We start from the raw sequence: 26,381 nt of genomic DNA, 5'->3' as shown, positions 1-26,381 counted from the left end.
TGCGTAAGAAACGCTGAATGCTCTCAAAGAAAGCTACCCTATCCTCACCCACGTTAGGTGCGTAAACGCAAATTAGTCGCCATTCAGAGCAGGCGAAAGCAAAATCCACTACTACGTAACGACCCGAAGGGCACGATGTGTACGCCTGCACCTCGAGGCTTGGCAGCTTTTTTATAAACACAATGCATCCGGCAGATGTGCCGACGGCATGGCTCACGACCGCATAGAATCGACGTAAAACGTTGCACGATGCTCTCGGTGTCTTGTTCCCCTTCCACTTTCGTTTCCTGAATAGCAAGCAGATCGATATTATGATCTGTTGAAATGCGGTGCACTTGGTTCTGCTTCCTCTTAGCGGCAAAACCTCTGACATTGAGCGTTGCAAAAGTCAAGGAGGTTCCAGAAGCCATATTTAAAAACGTGTGAAGACGCCGAGAGCACCGTGCTCACCTTTCACGTCTAGCCCGAAGCTAGACGCCGTTGCCACCACCGGAGCCGTCAGGAGCGGATGCCTGGTTTTGCTGCGGAGGCAGTGGAGGCGCCTTCTCGGCGACCCGCTTGCCTGCCGCAAGTTTGGGCGTTGGTCTGAGTGTTGGTCGCCTGGACTGGCCTGTTTTCGCCGGCGGCTCCTCAACGCCGCCATCTGCGGGCTTGTCCCCTTCTTGTCGGTCGGGTCGTGAGGTCGCTTGGCTGGGGCGGCGACGGTCGTCACACGGGCACCGCTCTGGTCCATCTGTTCGTCGCTGGTCGGTGGTTGGTCGACATTTTTAGCCGGATGACTGGTCCCGTCGCTGGATGACCCTTCATTTGTCCCAGCAGGAATTACCGTCCCCGGTTCTTTCCCACCGCCGCTGGCCGTGTTTCCGTCGCCGCTCGTGTGCCCCGAAGACTGCGTCGTCACCGCCGCTTTCGTCGTCACGTCGGTTCCCTTTGCCGCCTCTTCTGTCTCGGTGACGCCCATAATATGCTCCGTCGTGTCGACTCCCATTGCCAGCCCGGTTGCCACTGCGTATGTGCGGACGCAGTCGCTGTCGGCGTGGCCGTAACGCATGCATTTCGAACACCGGGGCACATTACGCTCTCGCCCAACGTGGCCCGTGCCATGACAGCGCAAGCACTGCATCGGTCGCCCCGACGCCACAACAAGGGCCAGCCCCCCGGCGATACGTATCTGGTGAGGCAGATCGTCGACCTTCAAACCAGGTTTCAGTTTTAGGAGCACAGTTCGTGTTGTAGATCCCTTGTCGTGGACGCCTTGGACGCGCCACCGTTCCCGTGTAACTTCGGTTACCTTCCCGAACGCAGCAAAAGCCGTCCGGATGTCTTCGTCGGCCAGGCCTTCCAGCATCCAGTGGAGCCGTAGCTTGACTTGTTGGTCTTCCGGATCGAAGATAAGACATTGCCGTCCTTTCACTTTGTGCTCCTTGAAGGCGAGAAGCCTCTTGGCTCCTTCAGCGGTCTTGAAAGTCACAGCCCAAACGTGGTTGATTTGGTACGCCTTCAAAGCCACCACGTCAGGGAGCGTACCAGCCTGGGCCAGCCCATCACGAAAATCCTCGACCCGAAAGGGCCTAACACGAACATCGCCGTGCAGAAAAAGTGTGTTTAAAACCACACGTCCGGTAGGCAGCTGTGGCAAGATAACCTGATAGTCCGTATCGTCGTTTCCCTCGATCCTGTTTCCGCGGCCAGCAAGGGCCGCTGTCGCCGCTCCGCCGGAGCTCGTGATCCTGCGTCCGTCACGCTCGGTGGCCGGAAGTAGAATGACCCAACTGAGCTATTTCTGCACGTGGATGGGGTCCTAGGTTGCTCCTTGCGTACTATGGGCACTTTTCGGGCAAAAACAAAAAGCGCTGCCGAAACCCGGGATCGAACCAGGGACCTTCAGATCTTCAGTCTAACGCTCTCCCAACTGCGACATTTCGGCGCGTGGACGGGGGGGGAGGCGCCAATTGCTCCTTGCGTACTTTGCGCATCTTCGGACAAAAATAAAAAGCGCTGCCGAAACCCGGGATCGAACCAGGGACCTTTAGATCTTCGATAGAACGCTCTCCCAACTGAGCTATTTCGGCACATGGACGGGGGGCCTAGGTTTCTCCTTGCGTACTATGCGCATTTTCGGGAAAAGTAAAAGCGCTGCCGAAACCCGGGATCGAACCATGGACCTTTAGATCTTCAGTCTAACGCTCTCCCAACTGAGCTATTTCGGCTTTTTTTTTCTTTATTGCCTCTTCTGCGGACAACAACAATACATGTTTATACATACACAAATGATACAGTTGAAAAGGCGCTTGCCGCTCTTTGGCATGCACCGGTGTTTAAAAGCGCTTCAAATTGACGAGAGCGTGTAATACCGGCAGCCAGTCTGGCTGCTCACTGCTTGCCTTACACACTTCGCGTATGAAAGCAACACTTTCATTGAAGTACTCTCTAGCAGACCTTGGGTTCAGATCGGCATGATGCACAACTATCCTAGTGCGCCATATGCTACGGAGGCATAAGCCATAATCATATCATATGGCAGCCCTCCTTCATTATCGGTAGGGAGAAAGCGGATGTCGTACGGCGTGATTGGCAAGTCTTTTTTTAAGGTGCATTGCAGTATGTCTCATAGAAAAACCGCGTCTGAAAAGTCAAGAAATATGTGGTCAATGGTCTCCGGTCTTCTGCAGTGCAAACAGTTTACAGTCCACGGGACGAAGATTCCTTTTTGCTCGAGCCACGGCTTGACCGGGAGCGTCGCAGTGTGTACTTGAAAAAAAAGCTTTTCACAGACAGCCTAACCGGCATCCGCTTTACCCTCTTCAAAACATCCTTACCCCCTCCATATGGATACAATGAGTGATACATTGGCACTGGCAAACACGCATCAACGACATCTTTGTGCAGTTTCTTCCGCGTGACATTGCTCAGGTACTGTACCTAAAAGCATTCCTGAAGGAAGCGGAAAGACAAAACGACCTCCCGTAAAAATCCGCGCACGCTTGGCCCGTTGGCCTGAGTAGATGAGACAACAAAAACAGCAAATAATCAAGCAGTCTGGTTTGAATTACTGCCCGCAGAAATCCATCAGTTTGGTCTCGCACAAACAGAAACCTGGAAACCACTTGCTTCAAAAAGAGGTGGGCTAAACCCAGCCCTCCACTCTTCACTGCGCGAAACATATTTGTGCGACTCGTGCGCTCCCATGTTGAACGCCATATATACACAGCAAACACTCGGTGCAGTTTTTGTATGCTACCTCTCGACGCACACATGACTTGCAGAACATACCAAATCTTCGCTACAAAAAATACATTGCAGACAGTTGATCTCGCAAATACAGAGAGGTCCCGCCATCCTATCTTCGCAGTTTTTCCTTGTATGTTCCGCTTCGTGCTTCCAGTATTCTGCGGTGTCTTTATAGTGTTGCAGAGGCAGTACGAGATACTTCGTTTTGCGAGAGCGACCATTTCATATTTTCAAACACAGCTGACACGAGGCCCCTTTCACGGTGCCAGATCCCGACTGATTTCCTCCAATTGATACTACTTCCCGTCATCTTGCAGAACTTGGTTGCCACTTTTACTGCGTTGCTGACACTGGGCTTGTCGGCGCAGAAAATCACAATGTCATCCGCGTATGATAAAAGCTAAACTTCCCTTGAGCAAAAATTAAAACCGGTAATAGCCTTGTTCTTTATAATGCTTAAACCAAGTGGCTAGAGAAACAAATCAAGTAATAACGGTGACAAGGGACGCCGTTGCCTAACAGACGATTGCACTTGGATTGAAGTGGTTGTTGTCTTATTGATTATAATTCTGGTAAAATTATTAGCGTAACATAGCTCTATCCCCTTGAAAAGTATCTTGCCGACGTTGACGTGTTTCAAGACACTAAAAAGGACTTCGTGGGCGACTTTATCGAAAGCTTTTTCTAAATCCAACTGAACCATTGCTACCTTCCCACTGTACGCATCACAGCACTCTAGAACAGTTCTTGTCTCGTGTACGTTCGTTTGAATAGAAGGTCCTCTAATGTCGCATGTTTGGTGCGGTCCCACTGGCTGTTGTACTACCCGTTGCAGTCTTTTACCTAATACTTTCGCAAAAATCATATAATCTCCGTTAGACAGCGTTATCGGCCGGGTACGCACGCACCGACAACAGTGCAGTAGGGTCATCAGATTTGAGAATCAGCAACACATGGCTATGTCTTAAAGACGGAGGCAATTCTTTTGTGTTGTATGCTTCGTCTATCACACATTGTAGGATGATTGCCACCTTGTCTTTAAAAGCTTTATATAATTCCGAACCGAACTCGTCCGTTCCTGGTGCTTTTCCGGTGCTTAAGTCATCAAAAACACTTTCTGTTTCTGTTGTGGTAATTGGTGCCTCTAAACTTTCTTTCACTTCTAGCTTTGGCATGAGCTTTAAGAACTCTGTTTCAAATCCTTCGAGTTCTGGTTCTCGGCCAATCAGTTCGCAGTAATAATCTACGAAAGCGCACTTAATCGATTCGCTGTCTCGCACAACTGTGTCTCTGAACGTTGTCGCTCTTGTTTCGTTGCGTGCAGCATAGCTCCTTTCGTCTGTCAAGGACCGTCGAGTCGGGGCTTCCCCCATGTACCATATCTTTCAGCTCGCGCGCGTATTACCGCTCCTCGGTATCTGTCTACATCGATTATCTCAAGTTCGCTCCTCACTTCTTTTATTTCTGTATCGAACCGACCCGGTGACGAAGCTTCTTCGTTCAAATAGCAGACCAACTTTTTTTTTCAGTTCATTTTCTTTTTTCCTCTTACTCTTGCTCCGTACGCTGGTTCTTTCTATGGCAACCATTTTCGCTTCTTGTTTGAATAGTTCCTACGCCTCAGTGTAGCTTTGCGACTTGCATGCAAGGACGTCGTTCATTTTGTCTCGCATTTTCTGTATAAAATAATCATCATCAAGAATCTGAACATCGAACTTCCACTGATCCCAGTTGAATTTCGGTGTTTTTTTTTCGGACCCAACGTCACAGTGACGAAACTGTGATAACTTAATGAAAATTTTTTAACATAATTGGTATACGCCGGCACCAGTGTTGCCGAAACAAATTCCGTCTAATCTGGCGAGGCTGCCTCGATGCTGATGGGTAAAGTATTGCGACGTTGGATTAGACATAGAGTAACCCACATCTGCAAGTGCTCGGTCTTCTACACACTCGCTCAAAAACACTGAACTCTCATCTCAAACCGGTGCCTGTCTCTCTCGATCTTCTGATCTGCACACACAGTTGAAATCCCCCAACATGATAATGATCCTTCCATTACTGTATAGGTGTCGATCAACACTTTCAAAAAAACATTTTTCGTTCACTTCCACTATTTGGACCATATAAACAAATAACTCGCTTATTTGCGTGTAGAACAAAGTCACACGCAATGAGGCGGCCACTGTCATTTGCGTAAACACTCTCTATAAACACTTCAAGGGATTTTTTAACAAACAAAGTACACCCACCCGCTGTGCCAATTGCGTGAGAAATGCACACATTATACCGCGCTCTCAAAGGTTCCACCACATGCTTCGTTGCCTCTTCACTTTCAACTTTCGTTTCTTGAACAGCAATTACATCTAAGTCATGTTCCATGAAAAGCCGACTAAGTTGGTACTGCTTCCTACGATTAGACAAGGCGCTCACATTGAGCGGGCCCACGTGTAAACTTGTTTCTAAGTTGACTGCCATTTTTCCTTAAGGAAGCACCCGAACAGCACAGTATCACCTTCACTAATGGAATCTATTATCAAAGTACCATTTATAACATCCTGAACCGTCGCTTGCGCCCTTCGGCAGATTGAGGAGGCGCTTCTTATGTCACCGCAAGAAAGTGTCTGCACCTTAGCCATTGTCGCTCACCGGCGGGTTCGACACACTCACTTCGCATCGGGTCTCGTCGGCGGTAGCGCCGATGGCTTCCGATCGGGCCGAGGCTCGGGCAGAATTTTGGGTGCCGGCTTCAATGTTGATCTTCGGGCGGGTGTAGTTTTCACAGGCGGCTCCCCGCCGACTTCTATGCGTGTGTCGTGACTCTCGTTGCCGCTATCGTCGTGAAATCGCTTCGCCGCGGTGACCCTGAGTTCGACATCACAACGTCTTCAGTTCCCTGTTGCGTGACGGTCGCAGTGTGAGAAACGTTAGTAATCTTTTCGGGGAAGTCTTGGTGGACGCTGTAGCGCTCCCCGGCTTACACCCCTCTGATGGTGAGCTCTGTGCCTCTTCGTCCGCAGGAGGAAGCGGGATAATGGCGTCTTGAGCTGGCGGTTCACTCGCACCACCAGCTGCTTCTTCTGCGTCGGCCTGATCCATGAGGTTCTCAGCTTGGACTTCTTTGCTTGTGCCGAGTCCTGTTACATTGGCGTACGTTCGAGTACACTTCATCTCATCATGGCCGTAGTGCTTGTACACGCTGCAGCGCGGCACTTTGCACTCTCGCCTGATGTGACCTCGACAGTTACACCTTAGGCATAACGGTGGGCGACTTGGTACGACCAGTAGGACAGCACTTCCGGCAATACGTACTTGATGCGGCACATCCTCGATAGTCAGTCCGGGTTTCAGTTTAAGGCCGACTGTGCGGGTACAAGAGCCCTGGTCAGCAATGCCTTTAACGCGCTAGCATTCCCGAGACAGGTCCTTTACTTTCCCGTACGGGGCCAGCGCAGAACAAATATCTTCGTCTGGAGCGTTATGCAGCACTCAAGTGCAGCTTCAACCGCACATCCTGGTTGGTCGAGTCAATTACAAGGCATCGTTTGTCCTTAACTTTCACTACGCCAACTTCCAAAATTTTCTTCCTCGCTTCTGGGCTACTGAAGGTGTACGCCCACACGTGGTTCATCTGAAACGCCCCCAGAGCTAGCACTTCGGGGAGCATCCCCAGGCGAACCAACGCGTCTCCAATGTCTTCAACACGAAAAGGCCTCGCTTTCAAATCACGATAAAGACAGACGGTATTCAAAACAGACGCACCTGCTGGAAACTGCGGCAGCACAACTTGATAATCCTGGAAATCTTGAGCAAAAAACCTGTTTCCGCGGTCCTGCTGGGCCGCGGACACCGCTCCAACGGAGTTCATGATAACGCGTCCGTTCGCTAGCACGGCCGGAAACAAAAACACATATGAGCTATTTCGGCACGAGGATGGGGGCGTAGGCTGCTGCTTGTGTACAATGCGCACTGTTCGAGCGAAACAAAAAACGCGCTACCGAAACCCGGGATCGAACCAGGGACCTTTAGATCTTCAGTCTAATGCTCTCCCAACTGAGATATTTTTTTTTATTGCCGGGCTTCGACAGAATACAATAAAAACATACACGGGTAGACACCCAAACTACAAAAAGGTAGATTGAAGTTCATAGTTCTTCAGCGCAACGGCACGTTTTTAGCCAGGGAAAAGAAGACAGAAGACAGAAAAGAAGAAGGACGAACAAGGACGAACACAGCGCTGACTTACAACTGTTTATTCAGAGTCACACACATAGCTTAAATACTCTCAGACCAACGCAGGCGCACACCGTAAAAGAACCAAAAAAAAGAAAAATAGGAAAAAACAATATCATCATATCTTTATCGCAGAAACTTTGACAGGAACGCCTTTTCTGTATTATACAGAATGACTTAGGTATCGCTGACACACTCTGACCCAGCTTTTTTAATATAGTATGCCTCTATCTTTTCACGGGTTGTTTTTAATTTGCTTCTGCTTAGAATCCTCACTGCCGAAAACATCGGTGTGCAATCTTTGCAAGTTGCGCAGTGCTCAACAAGGTTAGCACCTTCCCTATTCCTTAAATCTCTTTCGTGCTCCCTGAGACGGTCGTTGACGCTGCGCCCCGTTTGCCCTATGTAGGACTTGCCACACGTCAAGGGAATTTCGTAGACAACGCCTGTGGCGCATTCCGCAAAGCGGTTCCCGTGCCTCTTTTTACACCCAGGTTTCTTGTCATCACCTGTGATGCGTCGGGCCAACTGGCCTAGCTTCTGAGGGGCTGAAAAGACTAACGGCACATTGTGCCGGTTTTCCATCTTTTTGAGGCCATGGGATAGTTTGTGCACGTAGGGCATCACTTCAGGTTTTACTGAAGTACAAAAAGGTAGCCTACAGCCCCCAGAGGGGCAGGCCTTGACAGTTTAAAATTCCCTGAGATCCGTCAAAGGTTCGAGCTTCGAAAGCCACTCAGGGGGAGATGCTTGTGCTTTCAGAACCTCGATGAACTTGTGCATTATCTCACGGAAAAACAATCGCGCAGGCCGCGCATCCGGGTCACAATGAAAGCCTGCCATTCGGGAGCGTCATATGCTATGGAGGCCCGCGAGCATTACTAAATCAAACGGCATGCCATCTTCTTTTGCTGTTGGCAGGAATTGGATTCCATATGGATTCAATGGTAATTCTTTTTTGATGGTCCTTTGAAGGACGTCCCAAAAATATACCCCTTCCCAACAGTGCAAGAAAACGTGGTCGATTGTTTCTGGTTGTATACATATAAGGCAGTGGGATCCCCAAGGTAGGTAAAACCCCTTTTTTCTTGGAAAGATTTTACAGAGAGAGTCCCGGTGTGAAGCTTCAGGAAGAAATTTTTTGTTCCCGGTGGTACCTGCATTTTTTTCACCCGTTTCAGGACATTTCTGCCTCGGCCTGCGGAGCATATTACCCTGTACATTGGTTCCGGCAATAAAACGTCACATACATCATTGTACAATGTTTTCCGCCGAACACCACTTAAATATTTTTTTTGAAAATCTCGCCGTCAAATACCTGACGCTAAACACAACGTCTTTAAGAAAACCAAAAATACCTCCAGTCATAGTCCCCGTTCCAACAATGAAATCTGGCACAGCACGCCCGAGCATGACTTGGCATACGGTACATAGAAAGGGATCTTTAACGTCTAGTAAAAACAAAAATCTGTTTACTATCTGCCGTATGAACAAATGCCCCAGACCAAGTCCCCCTACCTTGGCGCTCCTGAACAAATTTGTCCGCCTGCACCTCTCCTAATTTGAGGGCCATATAAAGACAGCGAAAATACAGTGCAGCTTTTGCATATTTAACCGTGAGCAGTGAAGTACTTGCATCACGTATCAGAGCTTGCTTATCAAGAACAAACTGCACACAGTTGCCCTTGCAAATACAGACAAATGAACACTTTTCCATTTTCCGCTTTCTCACACGTTTCTTCAACCTGTGTTTTCCAAAAAGGCTCAGTGTCCCTGTAAATTTCGAGTGGAACACCTAGGTATTCCACGGGTGCTGTCACCCAAGAAACGCTGGCAAAAACAGCTGGAGTTGACGGCCATTCTCCGTGCCAGAATTCCAGGCACTTGCCCCAATTCACGAAACTTCCGGTGACCTCATTGAAAACCTTTACTGCTTCGATTGTCCTGCTTATGTTATCTTGGTTAACGCAGAAAACAGCAACGGCATCTGGGTATGCTAAGAGCTTCACTTCTGATGCCTGTACACGGAAACCATGAATAGCCTCATTTCCTATAATGTTTAGGCAGAGGGTTTCTATATAAATACAAAACAGCAGGGGGCTGAGGGGACAGCCCTGGCGTACCGATCTCTGCACTCTAATGGGGGCCCCCAAGGTCTTGTTTACTATTAACCTCGTAGTGCAGTTACGGTAAGCCATGGCCACACCCTCTCTGATAACAGAACCAACGTTAATGTAATGTAGAATGCAAAGCAGCAATTCGTGCGCCACACAGTCAAACGCCTTCTCAAGATCAATCTGAAGAACTGCGACCCGAGCATATATTGCGTCACAGCACTCAAGCACGCACCCAGCCTTGTGAATATTCTCAACAATGGAACGCCCCTTGATCCCACACGTTTGGTGAGGTCCGACTATTTTATGCATTACGGTCTGTAGCCGCTTTGCAAGAACCTTCATATAAATATTGTAGTCTACGGCCACAGAACAGTGTGCGGTGATACACCTCTCTTTTTTTTTGCGGATTGCGTCCATAGTCTTCACAGCGTTGCACTCGATGTTTCAAACGGGTGTTTTTTTACAGGTAAAGCCTAGTTCGCCGTGCGTTGACGGCTGACCTTCCAGTGAGCGAGAGTTCAAGTGTGGCTACAGGTTTTATCATATGTGGTCCACCATGGTGTCGCACCACTTGACCTTTCAATTCACCTGTAGAGACCGGTAGAATAGGCCCCAGCGTTCATTGGCTGACCAACCTCTCCCGATCAACCATTAATTGCCACCAGCCACCGTGGCAGGTTGCGCACGCTGCCTATCCAGTGCGGGTTACGCATTCAACGCTACAGACGCCAAGCAGCGTCTTCTTTCTCGATACAACACAGCTTTCGCTCTCTAACCAGGTTCAGCAGTAGTTAAACCGCAGCAAAATTTTAGTGATGCTTTCTTGCTCTAATAAAAGCATCTCACTCGCACTTAGAATGCCATCTTTTCCCAAGCGGCACGTTGCTCTGTTGCATACTTGTGCTTTGTTCAAAATAATGCGATGTCAGTGCACGTTAATGAACCCCAGGCGGTTGAAATTTCCGGAGCCCTTCACTGAGCTTCAGCCGTTCTGGGACCTTAAACCCCATAAACTGTCCAATAATCATAAAATCAATATCCTCGCTCACTGGTGACAGTCTCTGAGTATACGCGATAAGGAAACCCGTCTCTATGTTTTATTTTTATTTTTCTTTACACCCAGGTCTGCAAGGTAAAGAACGAGTCACGGGACGTGACATTCGGCATCATCGCCTACGACGTTGACTGCGACTACTACGCCGACCAGTGTGAGTCCTTGAACAAGTTCGGCAAGCACAGCCGCCTCAAGGCACTCCGCAAAATCGCCGACTATTACAAAAGTCTGACCGACAGTCAAACTGACAGAAGGTCGTGCCTTGATGCTGCGATGCTGGCCCCTTGCTATCAAAGCGGGACAAAAAGTTCTGGACTTGTCTCGCTCATCCTTCAATAATAGACCAATTATGGCACACTAAAAAAAAGCTGTGACAATGTGAACTTAATACGTAGCAGTTCTGAATGAAATAACGTAATCCAAATCAATTCATTCATTTGTCTTTCGAAACTCAGGATCAGTACCAGAACACACTTCGTTTTTTTTAACATCATTTTCCAGTATATGTAATACAGCAATCTAGGATTACAAAAATGCGAAATAAAGCAAAGCAATGAATGTTGATTCTACTGAAGTGAGTTCGCGTGCGTAATTCTAAATCGCTATTCTTATTTACGGCACTGCAGATGGCACAACGTCTGAGCACCTGATCTGTGCCGGCCAGCTAACTAGCAGTCACGTGCTGCGACGCGGCCCGCTTGCGGCATCACATATGCCGCGGAGGAAGCTCTGTCCATATACCGCGTTAAAATTATCGCACAGGACGTGATGACCTCCGTACCTATTTCCTTTACTTCATAAAAAAGCTGGTCGCTGTTAAGATAATGCCCGTATTTTTTTCCAAGCTGTACTGGCAAAAGTCTGGCAAATATTTAAATGTTGGAGACCCCAAAAGTGCAGAGGCTTTCATGCAAGCAAAAAAATCTTCGTTTTGAATATTTCCGTCTTCCGCGGCCATATTGCTACTCTGAAGAATAAAAAGTTCTATAAAACACGAACAGCTTTCTATAGTGCTTTGAAAAAAATTTATATATAAGCTCTCTCGGTGGATACGAAAGCACTGAGTTTATGCCCAGCGATGTTGTCAAAGCTTTCAAGTTCGCAGGAGTGATGCAGGGCCGTTGCCACAAAACAGTACGGCAGGTTTCCGCCGCAACCTACTAGAGGTATTCGTGGAATCACCAGTGTTTGGGCAGTCATCTAACGCAAAAAAAAATGAATCAGCGGTTTGCAGTCTGAATTTCTATGAACGAGACAACCTCTATGACGCTCGACGACGGTCTGCGAAAGGTCATCGTCGTCTGCAGGGCCTACATCGGAGAAACAACGTGACTGATTCCAAGAAAAAAGGTGGACACCTGGACGGCTCCCTTAAAAGTCCATTTCCTGCTTTGCATCGCAATACTGTGGATGAGTAATGACGATACGTTAGAAGCACTTTGTAACGAGTTACCATATAACGAGCAAAAGGTAGTGTTCCGAATAAATTACTTCTCGCTATAATAGATTCTTAAGAGCAACAGTTGTAATTACTTCCCTCTGTGTCGTAAACACGCTAGAGCTGGCAGTAAAAACTGGATTAATTCATAATCTCTGGTTTACCTCTCGGCTGTTCAAGACGGTCGCGAATTGATGCGTTTGCTCACTGTGTGGTTTGAGCGCATTTTTCAACTCGGGCTAAGAATGCTCCCACCGGTCGATGTTATTCCTTCACAGTTCTTCATAAGGGAACTGCAAGCGAAGTGTCACTCCTCCGCACACATCGTCCTTTTTGAAGCGAAAGCTTCGAAAAGTAAAGCCGATTTCGCCCCGTGTTGCAGCTAGAACTTCGAGTCAGCCAGAGGTCGTGGTGATATAGAATTCCGCTTTCGAGTGGACAGCCGAAGTGTTGTGAAACTCAAGTGCCAAAATCAGTCTCGTGTCTCTTAAAACGACTTTTGTCATAGTAGAATACACGCTTTTCACTGCCGGTTCCTTGGGGTATCGGCAGTACAGGTCTTACGGTCGTCGTGCTCATCGATGACCAAAAACGAAGCAAGCGGGAATTTGGCGCATGCAGACATTGCGATGCCTGCACCCTCGCGGCCTTCAACTTGGCTCAAGTAGCTGTTACTACCATTCAGGCGTCTGAACGTAAAATTGAAGAAATGATTATCGTGCGAGAAGATACCGCAGCACGCAGCCTAATTACTGGCTTTTTTTTCAATCAAGCCTTTCTAATCATCGCAGTTGGAAGGGATGGATACGAGAGCACCTCTACATTCATTGCTTCCTAACTGTTCAAGCCACCAAATAGTTTAAAACAGCAGCATTCTATTCAAGGCCCGGCGTGATAGTGTTAATGCAATATGAAGCGCTGATCGCCCCTAACCAAGAAAGCCTCCATAATCATCTTGCCTTGCACGGTCGGCTTTCTAAATAATAATAATTGGTTTTGGGGGAAAGGAAATGGCGCAGTATCTGTCTCATATATCGTTGGACACCTGAACCGCGCCGTAAGGGAAGGGATAAGGGAGGGAGTGAAAGAAGAAAGGAAGAAAGGGGTGCCGTAGTGGAGGGTTCCGGAATAATTTCGACCACCTGGGGATCTTTAACGTGCACTGACATCGCACAGCACACGGGCGCCTTAGCGTTTTTCCTCCATACAAACGCAGCCGCCGCGGTCGTGTTCGAACCCGGGAGCTCCGGATCAGTAGTCGAGCGTCCTAACCACTGAACCACCGCGGCGGGTAGGTCGGCTTTCTACGTTTACCTCGCACTGACATCCTCATTGTCAACCGACTGCTTCATCAATGCAAGGTCGGATATCCAATGATAATAATAATTGGCTTTTGGGGAAAGGAAATGGCGCAGTATCTGTCTCATATATCGTTGGACACCTGAACCGCGCCGTATGGGAAGGGATAAGGGAGGGAGTGAAAGAAGAAAGGAAGAAATAGGTGCCGTAGTGGAGGGCTCCAGGATAATTTAGACCACTTGGGGATCTTTAACGTGCACTGACATCGCACAGCACACGGGCGCCTTAGCGTTTTTCCTCCATAAAAACGCAGCCGCCGCGGTCGGGTTCGAACCCGGGAACTCCGGCTCAGTAGTCGAGCGCCCTAACCACTGAGCCACCGTGGCGAGTACGGATATCCAATGAAATTTAAATAATTGGAGGACGCTTAAGCTCCAGCTTTAATTGTGGAACGCGACAGTGTGTTGCAGAACTGCCAGGCAGTCCACAGAACGTCATTGCCTGTTCGGCGCGGCGCCTTGCGCGTTAGACAAATCGCTTTGCTAAGCACGGTGAAACACACGCGCTGAGCAGCAAACCACGTAGAAGCGCTGCCAGGCGCCTTGCCGAAACGAGCGAGACTCAAGTTGCAGTCGTAGTTCGTCCGCACATCCTTCTCGACAAACCCGATATTGCCACGATCGCCAGCACAGCTTGCGCGCCGAACGTTCAGCAAGCCGCAAGCTTCGTGGTGAACGCGCTTTGGATGTGCGCTGCGTTGATTGCCGCTCACCTCGTGATTCCTACGTGCCCGCACGGCCCCACTGCGCCCGAACGAGGTATGGAAGACGCGTCTCTTCCTTCCCTTAAAAACCATCTTCGTTTCATTTTCCTTCCCTTCGGGTGTCCACAAAGATATGTGAGACAGGCCTCACTTCCTTTCCTTAAAACCAAATTTTATTTCATGTTCCTTCCCTTGGGGCGGGGTCCGGGTTGCCCACCGAAATATGTGACAGGTGTCCCTTACTTTCCTTGCGCTGCCGTCGCGCGCCATCTGTTGGGGCAGTGGCGTACGCTGCGAGGAGGCGGAGTGTTACAGTAGCGCAGGCGTCTACGCCTGTAACACTCGCTTCTTTCGATGCATCCTCTGCACCTGCCTCATCCATGAGAAGTGAAGACGTGCCCTCACTGTTCACGGGCCCTGCGACGCTGGCGTACGTCCGAGCGCACTGGCCCTCCTCATGGCCGAAGCGACGGCAAGCTCCGCACCGTGGAGTCGAAAAATCTCGCCGAATATAACCTGTGGCGCGGCAGCGCAGGCAAAGGGGAGGCCTGCCTGACACGACTACAATCGCCAGCTCTCCGTCTACGCTCACCTGGTGGGGCAGGTCGTCCAGCTTCACGCCGGCGTTTAACTTAAGGGTCACCAGCCTCGTAGCTGAACCCTTGTCAGATACGCCTTGTGCGCGCCATCGCTCTCTTGAGACGTCGGTCACCTTCCCAAACAGCGCGAAGGCAAGCCGCACATCTTCGTCCGGTACGCTGTGTAGCAGCCAGTGCAGCTTCATTAGGACATCACGGTTGGCGGGGTCGATCACAAGGCATCGGGAACCCTTCATTTTGAGCTCGCCGACGTTTACAATCTTCTTCACAGCCTCAGCGTCCTTAAAGGTTACCGCCCACACATGGCTCATGCGATAAGCGCCTAGGGCGACAACTTCCGGCAGGAGCGACAGCGGAGCGAGCGCATCTCGAAAATCTTCCACTCTGTAAGGGCGCACACTTATGTCCCCATGCAGAAAAACAGTATTCAAAACAAAACGCCCTCTTGGCGGACTAGGAAGTACGACCTGGTAATCGTTGCTAGATGCGAAATCCCTGTTTCCGCGGCCAGACATGGCCGCTGTAGCCGCTCCGACGGAGCCAGTCATTACATGTCCGTCACGCTCGGTGGCCGGAAGTGGAAATCCAACTTAGCCTTTTCGGCACGTGGATGGGAGCGTAGGCTGCTGCTTGCGTACTATGCGTGCTGTTCGAGAGAAACAAAAAAAAAAACGCGCTGCCGAAACCCGGGATCGAACCAGCGACCTTCAGATCTTCATTCTAACGCTCTCCCAACTGAGCTATTTCGGCACTTTTTTTCCTTATTAACTACTTGGCAAATAAACACAATCACACAAAAGGCAACACTGCTATATACAAAGAGATAAAAGCCCTAGTTTAGTTTTGTCTAGTGCAATGCACTTAAAAATTGCTTCATTGAGGACAGCTTGTCCAGGACCGGTAACCAATCGGGAGGTTCATTCTGTGCCTTGAAAACATCCCAGATGTACATCACACTCTCAGCGAAATACTGTCGAGTGGGACGCATAACAACATGTTCGTGTCTTACATCCATTCTTGTTTTCCACACGCTGTGCATGCACAGCAGCATCATCATGTCACACGGCACTCCTTCAGGTGAAGCACATGGCAGAAAACGTATCCCAAAAGGCGTTATCGGCAAATCTTTTTTTAAAGCTCGCTAAAGAATATCCCACAGGAAAACTGCGTCGCGGCAGTCGAGAAAGATATGTTCAATAGTTTCTGGCTTTTTACAGATAATACAGTTAACGCTACATGGCACAAAGAGACCTTTGCTTCGCAGCCATGGCTTCGCTATTAGATCGCCAGTATGCAACTGAAAGAAGAAAGACTTGGCCGAAGCTCTGATTGGCATTTTTTAACCCTTTTAAGGACACCACGTTCAGGAGCCAATTTATACACAGCACAATACACTGGTATAGGCAAGAAAACATAACGTAGGTCCTTATATAGCACCTTCCGCGAGACATTGGCCAAATACTCTCGCGAAAACCTCGCCTGGAGAATACGAAAGGATGCGACCACTTCGTGCAAAAATGGACTTAACGCCGTTGTGCTTGATACAGTGGACACTATATACTCAGGCAGTGAATGACATAATCGCACTTGTATTATTTTTATGATAAAATGATCAGTTTGGTCGCGCAAGAACAAAAATCGGGTAACTACTTGTTTGAGAAATAAATGCGATAGCCCGAGACCCCCGTTCCGTACGGCATGGAATAGGTTGCACCGGCTTGTACGTTCCCATGTAGAGGTCCATACAAACGTCGCGAAAACTCGGTGCAGCTTCTGCACCGCCGCTCTTGCCATGCACGACGCTTGCAAAACATAAAATATTTTAGCAACCAGAAATATATTACACGCAGTGGTTCTCGAAAACATATAAAATTGTGCCCTCCCCATATAGCTGTCTGAGATTTAACTCGTTGTTATGTTTCCTCGTCCCAATTTTCTTTACTTTTCCGGTAATGCTTGAGAAGGATTGCAAGGTACTTGCCAGGGGTTATCGTCCATTGCATCTGGCAGAAAAATTCTGGAGTGTGTTCCCAGTCTCCATGCCAGAATCCTAAGCATTTTGTCCAACTTACTGCGCTACCAGTTACCCTACAGAACTCCGCGGTTTCCTTAACAACTTCACGCACACTGTCCTGGTAGGCACAAAACACTGTGATGTCGTCAGCATAGGCCAAAACACAAACTTCCGCATCAAAGAAGGTATACCCTCGAATGTTTGGTCCCGTAAGGAGCCTCAAACAGAATGGCTCCAAGTAAAGGTCGATGAGGAGGGGCGAGAGTGGACAGCCTTGTCGGACAGAAGACATCACTGGTATGCTCTCACTTAAATCCCTGTTTATGATTAATTTGGCCAGACACTCTTCATACACCATTTTCACGCCGTCAGTGATGACAGAGCCGACGTTCACATGCTCCAAAAGCGCGAACAGGATATCGTGTCCGACCCTATCGAATGCCTTCTGTAGATCTAATTGCAGCATAGCTACGCGATCATGTATTGCGTCGCAACATTCCAGGACACTTCTTGCTGTGTGTATATTTGTGAAAATTGACCTCCCTTTTATGCCGCATGTCTGGTGCGGACCTACGAGTGACGTGATAACATTCTGTAACCGACTGGCAAGCACCTCCATGTATATCTTATAGTCGACATTTGTTAGAGTTTTAGGATGGTGGTTTTCGACGCAGAGTAACGTAACAGGATCCTCAGTTTTTAGTATTAGTACTATATGAGAAATCCTGAAAGACGGAGGGGTCATATTGTATTCATAGCATACAGCTATCACGCGCTGTAGGCAAGAAGCCATTTCAGCTTTAAAAAACTTGTATATGGCGGCACCAAACCCGTCCGGCCCCGTCGACTTACTGGCACCTGATTCGTCAATGGCTGCTTCTATTTCTGACACACTTATAGGTCTCTCGAGAGTCTGCTTGACGTCATCATCCAGAACAGGCATGAGCGGAAGAAAGTCGGCGCTGAAGTTGCCAATAGCATTTAGTTTCTGGCTAAGCAACTCTATAATATTCGAAAAAGGCCCGCTCAACCAACGCCTTTTCACTGGTAACTTGGTTGTGATAACAAATTTTGTTTATCTCTTTTTTCACCGCATGCCCCTTTTTCTTCGCTCAGGGCTCGTTTTGTGGCCGTTTCATCCTGCCAGAGCCTCTCGGCGTGTGCCCTTATCACCGCGCCGCGGTAACTCTCTTCATCAATAACTTCAAGTTTACTTTTTATTTTTTATTTCTTGCGCGAACGATCCCGGCTTGAAGCTTTCTGCGCTTAACATATAGTTTAGTTGGTTATGGAGCTCTTTTTCTTGTTGTCTTTAAATGTGTCTCAGTACACACGCTCTTTCTATCGCAGCGAGTTAAAGATTACATTTAAACTGTTCCCATTCATATATGAAATTTCCCGATGTTATCAGCAACAAGTCGCTGATATATTCCTTTGTTTTAGCAACAAATATTTCATCTTGCAATAACTTCTCATAGAATTTCCATAGCTCCCAATTGAATTTTGCCACTCTTTCCTTTCTACCAAAGGTGACCATAACCAAAAAGTGATCAGAAAAGCTTGCATGTCGGATCTGATAACTGCAACAAACTGGCACCAACTCAACAGGGACATATAAGCGGTCAAGTCTTGCATGAGAAACAAATTGAAAGTGCGTGAAATTTGCTTGGTCTTCTGGTGTCAGCACAATGCGAATGTCCTCTAGCCCATTTTCATTAACGATTTGCAGTACCAGTTCTGAGCCAACGTCCCGTGAAGCTTGTCTAGTAGTTTTGTCTTCCGGTCTGCAGACACAATTAAAGTCTCCAAGCAATATAACACGCCTTTCGCACGCCACGTACTATTCAATAGTTTTAAAGAAAGCTTCACGTTCATGACATCTATTCGGTGCATAGACACATGCAGCTCCCCATGGCATTCCAGAAAAAAGAAAATCACAGACATCAAGCCGCCCCGAGTCACACGTTATCACGGATTCAACTACTGCTCTAGAATTACGGATCAAGATAACACAACCCCCAGACTTTTCCACCGCATGACAAACGCACACGTACCTATTACGCAAAACTTCAACCCTACGTTCAGTTTGTTCTACACTTTGAATTTTCGTTTCCTGGACAGCCAGCAGATCGATATCGTTATCTAATAAATGGCGATTTAGCTGTTACTGTCTTTGTCACGTTGAAAGGCCTCTCACATTCAGTGTCGCGGCCCGTAGGCTACTTTCTAGATTAGCCGCCATTGAAAGCATGTGGAAGTCGCCGAAGAAGTTACCCACGTCTCAATTACAGGAAGTCGTGTTGCAAGTCCGTAATTCTCTCGCGCAGTTCAGATGCACGTTGCAGTAGCCGGAAGGTGACTCCAGGCAGACACTGTTCTCGGTCACCGACCGAGACACCGCTGCAGTGTTTGAAGCGTCACCCCCGCTACAGCGGAGGCGTTGCCGCTGTAGCCCTCCAGTCAGGTGGCACATTAGGCTTCGGTTTGCAAGACGGCCGCCGTACTTGAAGGGTCTTTAGCGGAGGTGCCTCGTTGCCGTCCCCGTCTCTGATGGTTTCTCCGTTGCGGTCGTCGAGCGCCCGCTTTGTGGGCACGCTCGAATTCTGGGGCATGTCGACGACCTCCGTTTCGCATGCGGTACTCTGCTGCGAATGGGAGGCTGGTTCTCCTTCCGAGACGTCGCGTAGCTTTCCTACGTCTGTCGTAGCAGCATCGTCGGGCGTTACGTCCACCACGCCACAATCCGCATACGGCGTTCATCCGACTTGGGGAGTTCAGGGGGCGTGTCCTTCGAGGACCCTTCAATGCTACCTTCACGCGTGGCTTCCGCGGCGTCTACCTCATCCATCAGGTGCTCTGCCATCTCATCCTTTCGGGCCGGGCCTGCCACACTCGCGTATGTACGCACACACTGGGTCTCGTCGTGGCCGAAGCGACGGCAGATTCCACAGCGCGGCACACGGCACTCTCGACGTATATGCCCAGTGCCTCAGCACCGAAGGCAGAGTGGAGCTCTACCAGGGACGTAAACAAGGGCGACATCCTCGGCGACACGTAGCTGGTGCGGAAAGTCCTCAATAGTATAGCCTGCGTTTAACTTGAGCGTTACGGAACGCTTCGTCGACGCTTTATCGACGCAGCGGCTCGCCTTCCACTTCTCTTTAGCTATATCGGTCACTTTTCCGAAGAGCGCCAACACCGTCCGCACGTCGTCGTCGCGCACACCGTGTAGCAGACAATACAGCTTAAGCCGGACGCCCTGGTTGCTTGGATCTATGACCACACAGCGGTACTCCTTCCCTTCTTCGTCCTTGAATGTTACCGCCCACACGTGATTCATTTGATAAGCACCGAGGGCAAATATTTCCGGCAGCAGTGACAAATGCGATGGAACGTCTCGGAAATGTTCAACACGGAAAGGCCGCGCTTGAGTGTGGCCATGCAAAAAAACTGTATTTAAAACTGACGAACTTGTAGGCTGATGAGGCAGAACCGACTGATAATCCTCGTTCGGCTTGTCTGTACACCTGATACCGCGGCCCGGGTGGGCCGCTGAAACCCCTCCGCGGGAGCCCATCGAAACACGTCCGTCGCGCTCGGTGGCCGGAAGTCGAGTCTCCGAGCTATTTCGGCACGTGGATGGGGGCGTAGGCTGCTGCTTGTGTACTATGCGCACTGTTCGAGCGAAAGAAAAAATGCACTGCCGAAACCCGGGATCGAACCACCAGGGACCTTCAGATCTTCAGTCTAACGGTCTCCCAACTGAGCTATCTCGGTACTTTTTTTTTATTGCCAGATTTTCAACACAACACGAAGAAATAAATCCCACCAGCTTTTCTCCAGCTGCCGTGAATCGGCTAAAATTTCCTTAAAGCGGCCAAATCACCAAAAAAGGCTAATCCAGTAAGGCGGGTTGGGCTGAGCTCGATACAATTCCCTCATATACACGGCACACTCTATAAAATTTTCGCGCGCAGATCGTATGTTTACGTCTGCGTGCCGCATCTGCATTCTCGTTCTCCACAAACTGTGTAGACCGAAGAGCATTATTAGGTCGAAGGTATACCTCCTGTGTTTTCTGTTGGTAAAAACCTTATTCCATACGGATCTATGGGGAGTTCTTTTTAATTAGTACGCTGGAGCACATCCCAGTGAAATATTGGGTCCCAGCAGTCATAAAAACGTGTTCTAGGGTTTCCGCCTTCTTACAGAGCAAACAATTTGTTTTTCACGATACACTTATCTTAGGCTCACAACACTTTCAATAAAGTTTTCTCGCACCGAACGGACATTAACATCGGCAAGTCGCACTTGCATTCATGCCCTCCAAATGCTGTGGAGGCCCAAGAGCATGATTAAATCATATGGCACTCCTCCTTCGTTTGTGATCGGCAAAAACCTGATGCCGTATGCATGCAGAGGAAAATCTTTTTTCACGGTTAGTTGGAGGATATCCCAATGAAAAATTGGATCCCAACATTCAAGAAACACGTGCTCCACCGTTTCAGGCTTTTTGCAAAGTACGCAGTTTGTCGTCCATGAGACGAAAATCCTCTTTTCATACAGCCACGTCATAACCGGAAGTGTATTAGAATGTAAATTAAAGAAGAATGTTTTTACGGTTAGTTTAACCGGCATTCTTTTAATTCGTTTTAAGAGTTCTTGCCCTAGGCCTCCGCGGTGCGGTAAACGATAAATGAGAATCGGCAGCATCGTTTCCACAAGATTCTTATACAACTCTTTTTTGGAAACATTACTCAAGTACACAAGTGAAAAACGCGCGTACAGTGGTCGAAAAGAAAGTACAACTTCTCGCATGTACCCATTGACAGCACCGCAGATACCTTCACAGCATAAGACAACGATTTCTGGGAGTAGTCGCTGCAACCTTACTTGGATAGCAGCCCGAAGAAAAGGATCCCCTTGATCTCGGAGAAAGATAAAACGCGACACAACTTGGCGCAAGAATAAGTGCACGAGGCCGAGCCCTCCTCGTTTAACCGAAAGAAACAAATTGGTACGGCTAGTTCTCTCCCAGCTTGACGCCCAAATAAACACAGCAAACACGCGATGCATCTTTTGAATGCTGGCCCAACTCGCACAAGGAACATTCATCATGTACCATATTTTCGATACAAGGAACATGTTGCAGATGGAGGCGCGTGAGAACATTGATAACTGCCTCCCTTGCATTGCATCTGCTTTCTCCCTCGCCCTTGAGCACTGCTCGTGCCAACTTTGACTTGGATCACGATAACAGTTAAGAGGGACGCCGAGATATTGCGTTGGCAGCCAAGACCATCGCAGCCGGAAGAAGTGGTCAGGCATCGTTTCCAAGTCACCGTGCCAAAATCCAGAGCTCCTGTCCCAGTTTATCATACACCCCGTTTGCTTCCAAATTTATCAACAATACTGACCACTTCAGTAATACTGTCTCGATTGGAACAGTAGACTGCGATATCGTCCGCATAAGGAAGGATTTTGACATGTGCCGACAGCAATCGAATGCCTGAGATGCGGTCACTTTTGGCAATAGCTAAACATAGTGGCTCTAGGTATGCCGCAAACAAAAGGGGTGACAGCGGGCATCCCTGCCTTACCGACGAACACACTGCCATCCTATCTGTGAGCTCACCATTTAGAATAATGTGCGTGGTACAGTTTGTATATGCCATTCTGACGCCTTCTATGATAATGCGACCAACGTTCCCGTGCTCTATAGTATGTGAAAAAGTACATGATGCGACACGCAATCAAAGGCTTTTGCCAAATCCAGCTGCATCATAGCAATGTGGTCCCTCATCGCGTCACAGCATTTCAATACAGTACTTGCGACGTGTAAATTCGGGGCAATGCTGCGTCCTTTAATTCCGCAAGTCTAGTGCGGTCCCACCAATTTTGTTATTACGCTCTGGAATCTCCTAGCTAGGACCTTCATGTATATTTTGTAGTCAAAGTTGGTGAGGCTTATCGGGCGATAGGACCCCACCAACAAACGCTTCTCTGGGTCGTCTGATTTTGGGATCAACACAATGTGCGATGTGGTCAATGACAGCGGTAATTGCTCACGTTCATACGCCTCGTCCAGCACTCTTAGCAGTAACTGAGCGACTATGGTCTTAAATGTTTTGTAAAACTCGGCGCCCCGACCATCAGGTCCTGGAGCTTTACCGGTCTGTAAGTCGCCTATTGCGGATTCTAATTCATTCTCAGTTATGGGTACCTCAAGGCTCTCTTTTACATCATCCTCAAGTCTTGGCATGAACGACAAAAAGTCTGAAGAGAAAGCATCACCAATCTCTCTTACTTGGCCAAGAAGGTCGTTGAAGTACTCTTGAAATGACTGCTGGATTACATAGGCATCACATGAAATTTCAGTACCATTCCTTATCTGCCTGATTTCTTTCGGTCTAGCGTACCGCTTTTCATCTGTTAAGGCTCGCTTCGTCGGCGTTTCACCGGCTCACAGTTTTTGTGCCCTTGCGCGTATAACGGCTGCTATATACCTTTCACTGTCTAGTCTTTCAAACTGGCTTTTCACATCCTTTATATCTTTTGCACATCTCCCGGGCTCGGAGCTTTCCATGCTTAATAAAAACTTCAGTTGTTCGCGCGCTGCTTTTTCTTCTTGTTTTTTTTATGTCGGTTGGAGAAACTTTTCTATGGCTTTCCTTTTTAGCCACTCTTTGAAGTCTTCCCACTGAACTGCAAAAAGACTGGGCCGATCCTCGAGGAGCCTCTGCATTTCATTTACGATCATTTTTAAAAATCCCTCGTCCTCCAAGAGTTTGGCATTGAATTTCCAGAGATTCCAGTTGAAGCACGTACACCTTTCTTTCAGACCGAAACTTCCTACCACATGACAATGATCACTAAAAGCCACAGGTTAAACTTTGTAACCTGTGCAAAGGGGCACAAGTTCAACGGATGCATAAATCCTATCCAATCTGGCATGGCTATCACAATGAAAGTGCGTGTATAGTGGTCTACTACCGCAGGTAAATATGCTGCCAATATCCTCTAAGCTGTTGTCATTAACCAGAGCGTTTAATAATTGTGCACTCCTATCACGCGCAGTCGGACACTTCACTCGATCGGCAGCGGCACACACACAGTTGAAATCGCCCAAGAGAAACAGCACTTTATCACACACTATGAAAGACTCCAATCTGTTAAAAAATTGCTGTCGTTCAGAGTCAACGATCGGTGAATACACGCATATAATGCGCCATTATAACTTCGAAAAATAAAAGTCAACTACAAGAAGGCGTCCACTCGGACAAGAAAAAATCGACTCCACACTAATGCCTAAATCATTGCGCAGAAAAAGGGCGCATTCACCCGAGGTGCCAACAGAATGGCAAACACAGACATTAAAGAACGCTAAAAGTGGACACCATATGCTCAGTAAACTCCTCACTTTCAATCTTCGTCTCCTGTACAGCTACGATGTCCAGCGCATTGTGAGCAAGAAGACGATAAAGTTGGCATTGGCGCCTACGCGCACCAAGACACCTCACATTCAATGTTGCTATGTGCAAAGCTGTGTCAAATTACATCGCCATGCGTGAGGAATAGCTGAAATATGATGTAGAGTGCCCACCATAACAGACGAAACACTTCTAGACTCACATTTCGCTCTGTGCGGCGTCGCCAATCCATTAGTCCGTTTGCAGGCACCGGGAAAACCGCTAGGCAGTCCTCCTCCGGTCTTTCCAGACCTTGGAACTACCTCTGCTTGGTACTTCCACCCAGAGCCGCGGAAAACAGGAACACACACAAACACATTGCTGCGCTAGGGCGGCGGCTTCCCCGCCTGACGTGTCTCGGCCGCAAAGTTGGGCCGTGGTTTCAATGACGAGCGCCGAACTCCCGAGGATTTCGACGGTGGCTCGTCAGTGCCAGCGCCTACCTGCGGCTTTTCACCGACGCTTTCCTCGTGGAAGCGCTTCCCAGCTATATGAGGCCGGCAGCCTCCTGGCTGGAATCCATGGCCTCGCTGTTGTCCGGTCCTATGTTATCGGGATTCTCAGCAACAGCTCCCGCCGCTTCCTTCTGCGTGTTCACGGGTTTGTTGGAAGGTCACGCTTCACTGGCACGTCCGCCGCAACTGCGGTGGACGTCTTCGCCCCTTGCTTCGTCAGGCGCGTCAACGTTGGTCCATCCCGTGTCGCTGGCTGCCCAGTTTCACGGGCGCGTCCTCCGCGTCCGCCTCGTCCATTAGCAGCTCAGCCGCGTCTTCACTGGTCCCGAGGCCAGCAATGCTCGCATAAGTGCGGGCACATTGGCCGTCTTCTTGGCCGAACCGTCGGCAGGCTCCGCAACGTGAGACTCGACACTCTTTTCGGATGTGACCCTTATTGCGATAGCGTAGGCATAACGGGGGCCGGCCTGGTACGACGACCAGCGCCAACTTACCGCTAACGTTCAGCTGGTGCGCCAAATCGTCGAGCTTAACTCCGCCTTTCAATTTCAGTGTGACGAGCCTCGTTGTCGAGCCCTTTTCTAGCACACCCCGCACTCCCCAACGCTCTCGAGCGATTTCCGTGACTTTCCCGTACGGCGCAAAGGCAGCACGTACAGCCGTGAGCAAAATTGGAGAGACCACGGCTGCGGGCGCGGGAGCGGCGGCGGGGACGCACCGCGGCGCTGCTATTTCGCACTGCACACTCGCTGCGAGAGTGCTCGGAGTGAGGACAGATTGCACCCTCGTTCTCGCACGGGTGCTTATCACGCTTGATAAGTTTCTAGTGCAGCGTTCGGCTACTCTGCAGCTGACGGCCGCGACGAAGGGGAGCAAGCATCGCAAAGCTCCTGAGTTCCGTTTTCGACGGCTACGCGTCGATGCCGTGCCTGTATGGCAGTGACTGCTACAACCAGATCGAAATAACGCAAGCGTTATTTCAACCCACCGCGTCGCATCCGGTTTGAATAAAAGACGTCACGTCCGGCAATTTTTTTGCTGTTTGAGCCATGTTTGAGTCCAGCCGAGCATTGCTTTCAGTACCACTATGGCCGGTCGGCGGGGAGGGCGTGAAATCATGTTGCACGTGAGTAATTTGTTCTTTCTATCTTTTAATATGCACATACTGAGTGATTGCCTGTTATCTGACATCCGGCATTTCGTTGTCAACGTCCTTGCGCCCGAATATTTTGTGTTAGCAGATAACCCAGGACTAGCATAGAGCCCGCTTGCCCGCCAGTGGACCCAAAGGCCCAGAGGGAAAGACTCATCTGTTTTATCGTTAGTTCTGCTCAAAAGCTCTTTGCAGGTCTACGGAAAAGTGCAAGCGCTGAGCGTGTTTTTATATCCTTTGTCAACCCAGCCCAACGTAATTCATGGTCATGTAAAACACGCATAATTACCAGCTTTTGTGTGCTCCCGAAAAAAGGCGGGAAACTTTTGACAACAATCCAGTTGAACCACTAATAAAGCCGGTCGTGAGTTGAACTAACCGTTTGTGCGATGAGTTTTGTACGCGGTCCAATTTCTTGTGGCCCCGCGGCTGGGAAAGTCTGTTGAGTGTTGACTTAATTGCAGTTTACAATTGTGTGCTCTTGTTACAATTCGCTTTCTAAAACAGGTGCAAAAATTGCGGTGAGATAAGCGATTACGCTTTGGTGTCTGCAGAA

General features: G+C 48.9%; 6 non-coding genes and 3 pseudogenes across 6 annotated transcripts; all 9 read right to left on the bottom strand.

Annotated features, from left to right (window-relative positions):
* Positions 1 to 1,854: 1,854 nt before the first annotated feature.
* Positions 1,855 to 1,927, bottom strand: TRNAF-GAA (transfer RNA phenylalanine (anticodon GAA)). Its single transcript has one exon. It is a non-coding gene; the product is annotated as a tRNA-Phe (tRNA).
* A 72-nt stretch (positions 1,928 to 1,999) lies between these two features.
* TRNAF-GAA (transfer RNA phenylalanine (anticodon GAA)) lies at positions 2,000 to 2,072 on the bottom strand. Its single transcript has one exon. It is a non-coding gene; the product is annotated as a tRNA-Phe (tRNA).
* A 65-nt stretch (positions 2,073 to 2,137) lies between these two features.
* TRNAF-GAA (transfer RNA phenylalanine (anticodon GAA)) lies at positions 2,138 to 2,210 on the bottom strand. The gene has a single exon. It is a non-coding gene; the product is annotated as a tRNA-Phe (tRNA).
* A 108-nt stretch (positions 2,211 to 2,318) lies between these two features.
* LOC144108569 (uncharacterized) lies at positions 2,319 to 15,045 on the bottom strand (annotated as a pseudogene).
* Positions 7,227 to 7,311, bottom strand: TRNAF-GAA (transfer RNA phenylalanine (anticodon GAA)). Its single transcript has one exon. It is a non-coding gene; the product is annotated as a tRNA-Phe (tRNA).
* A 366-nt stretch (positions 15,046 to 15,411) lies between the features above and the next one.
* Positions 15,412 to 15,484, bottom strand: TRNAF-GAA (transfer RNA phenylalanine (anticodon GAA)). The gene has a single exon. It is a non-coding gene; the product is annotated as a tRNA-Phe (tRNA).
* Positions 15,485 to 15,581: 97 nt separating this feature from the next.
* Positions 15,582 to 16,600, bottom strand: LOC144108567 (uncharacterized; annotated as a pseudogene).
* Positions 16,601 to 19,470: 2,870 nt separating this feature from the next.
* On the bottom strand, positions 19,471 to 20,325 carry LOC144108566 (uncharacterized; annotated as a pseudogene).
* Positions 20,326 to 20,449: 124 nt separating this feature from the next.
* TRNAF-GAA (transfer RNA phenylalanine (anticodon GAA)) lies at positions 20,450 to 20,525 on the bottom strand. Its single transcript has one exon. It is a non-coding gene; the product is annotated as a tRNA-Phe (tRNA).
* Positions 20,526 to 26,381: the final 5,856 nt, after the last annotated feature.

This window comes from Amblyomma americanum, chromosome 10 (assembly GCF_052857255.1).
Source record: "Amblyomma americanum isolate KBUSLIRL-KWMA chromosome 10, ASM5285725v1, whole genome shotgun sequence".
Lineage (NCBI taxonomy): Eukaryota > Metazoa > Arthropoda > Arachnida > Ixodida > Ixodidae > Amblyomma > Amblyomma americanum.
This window is presented reverse-complemented; position numbering and strand designations above follow the sequence as displayed.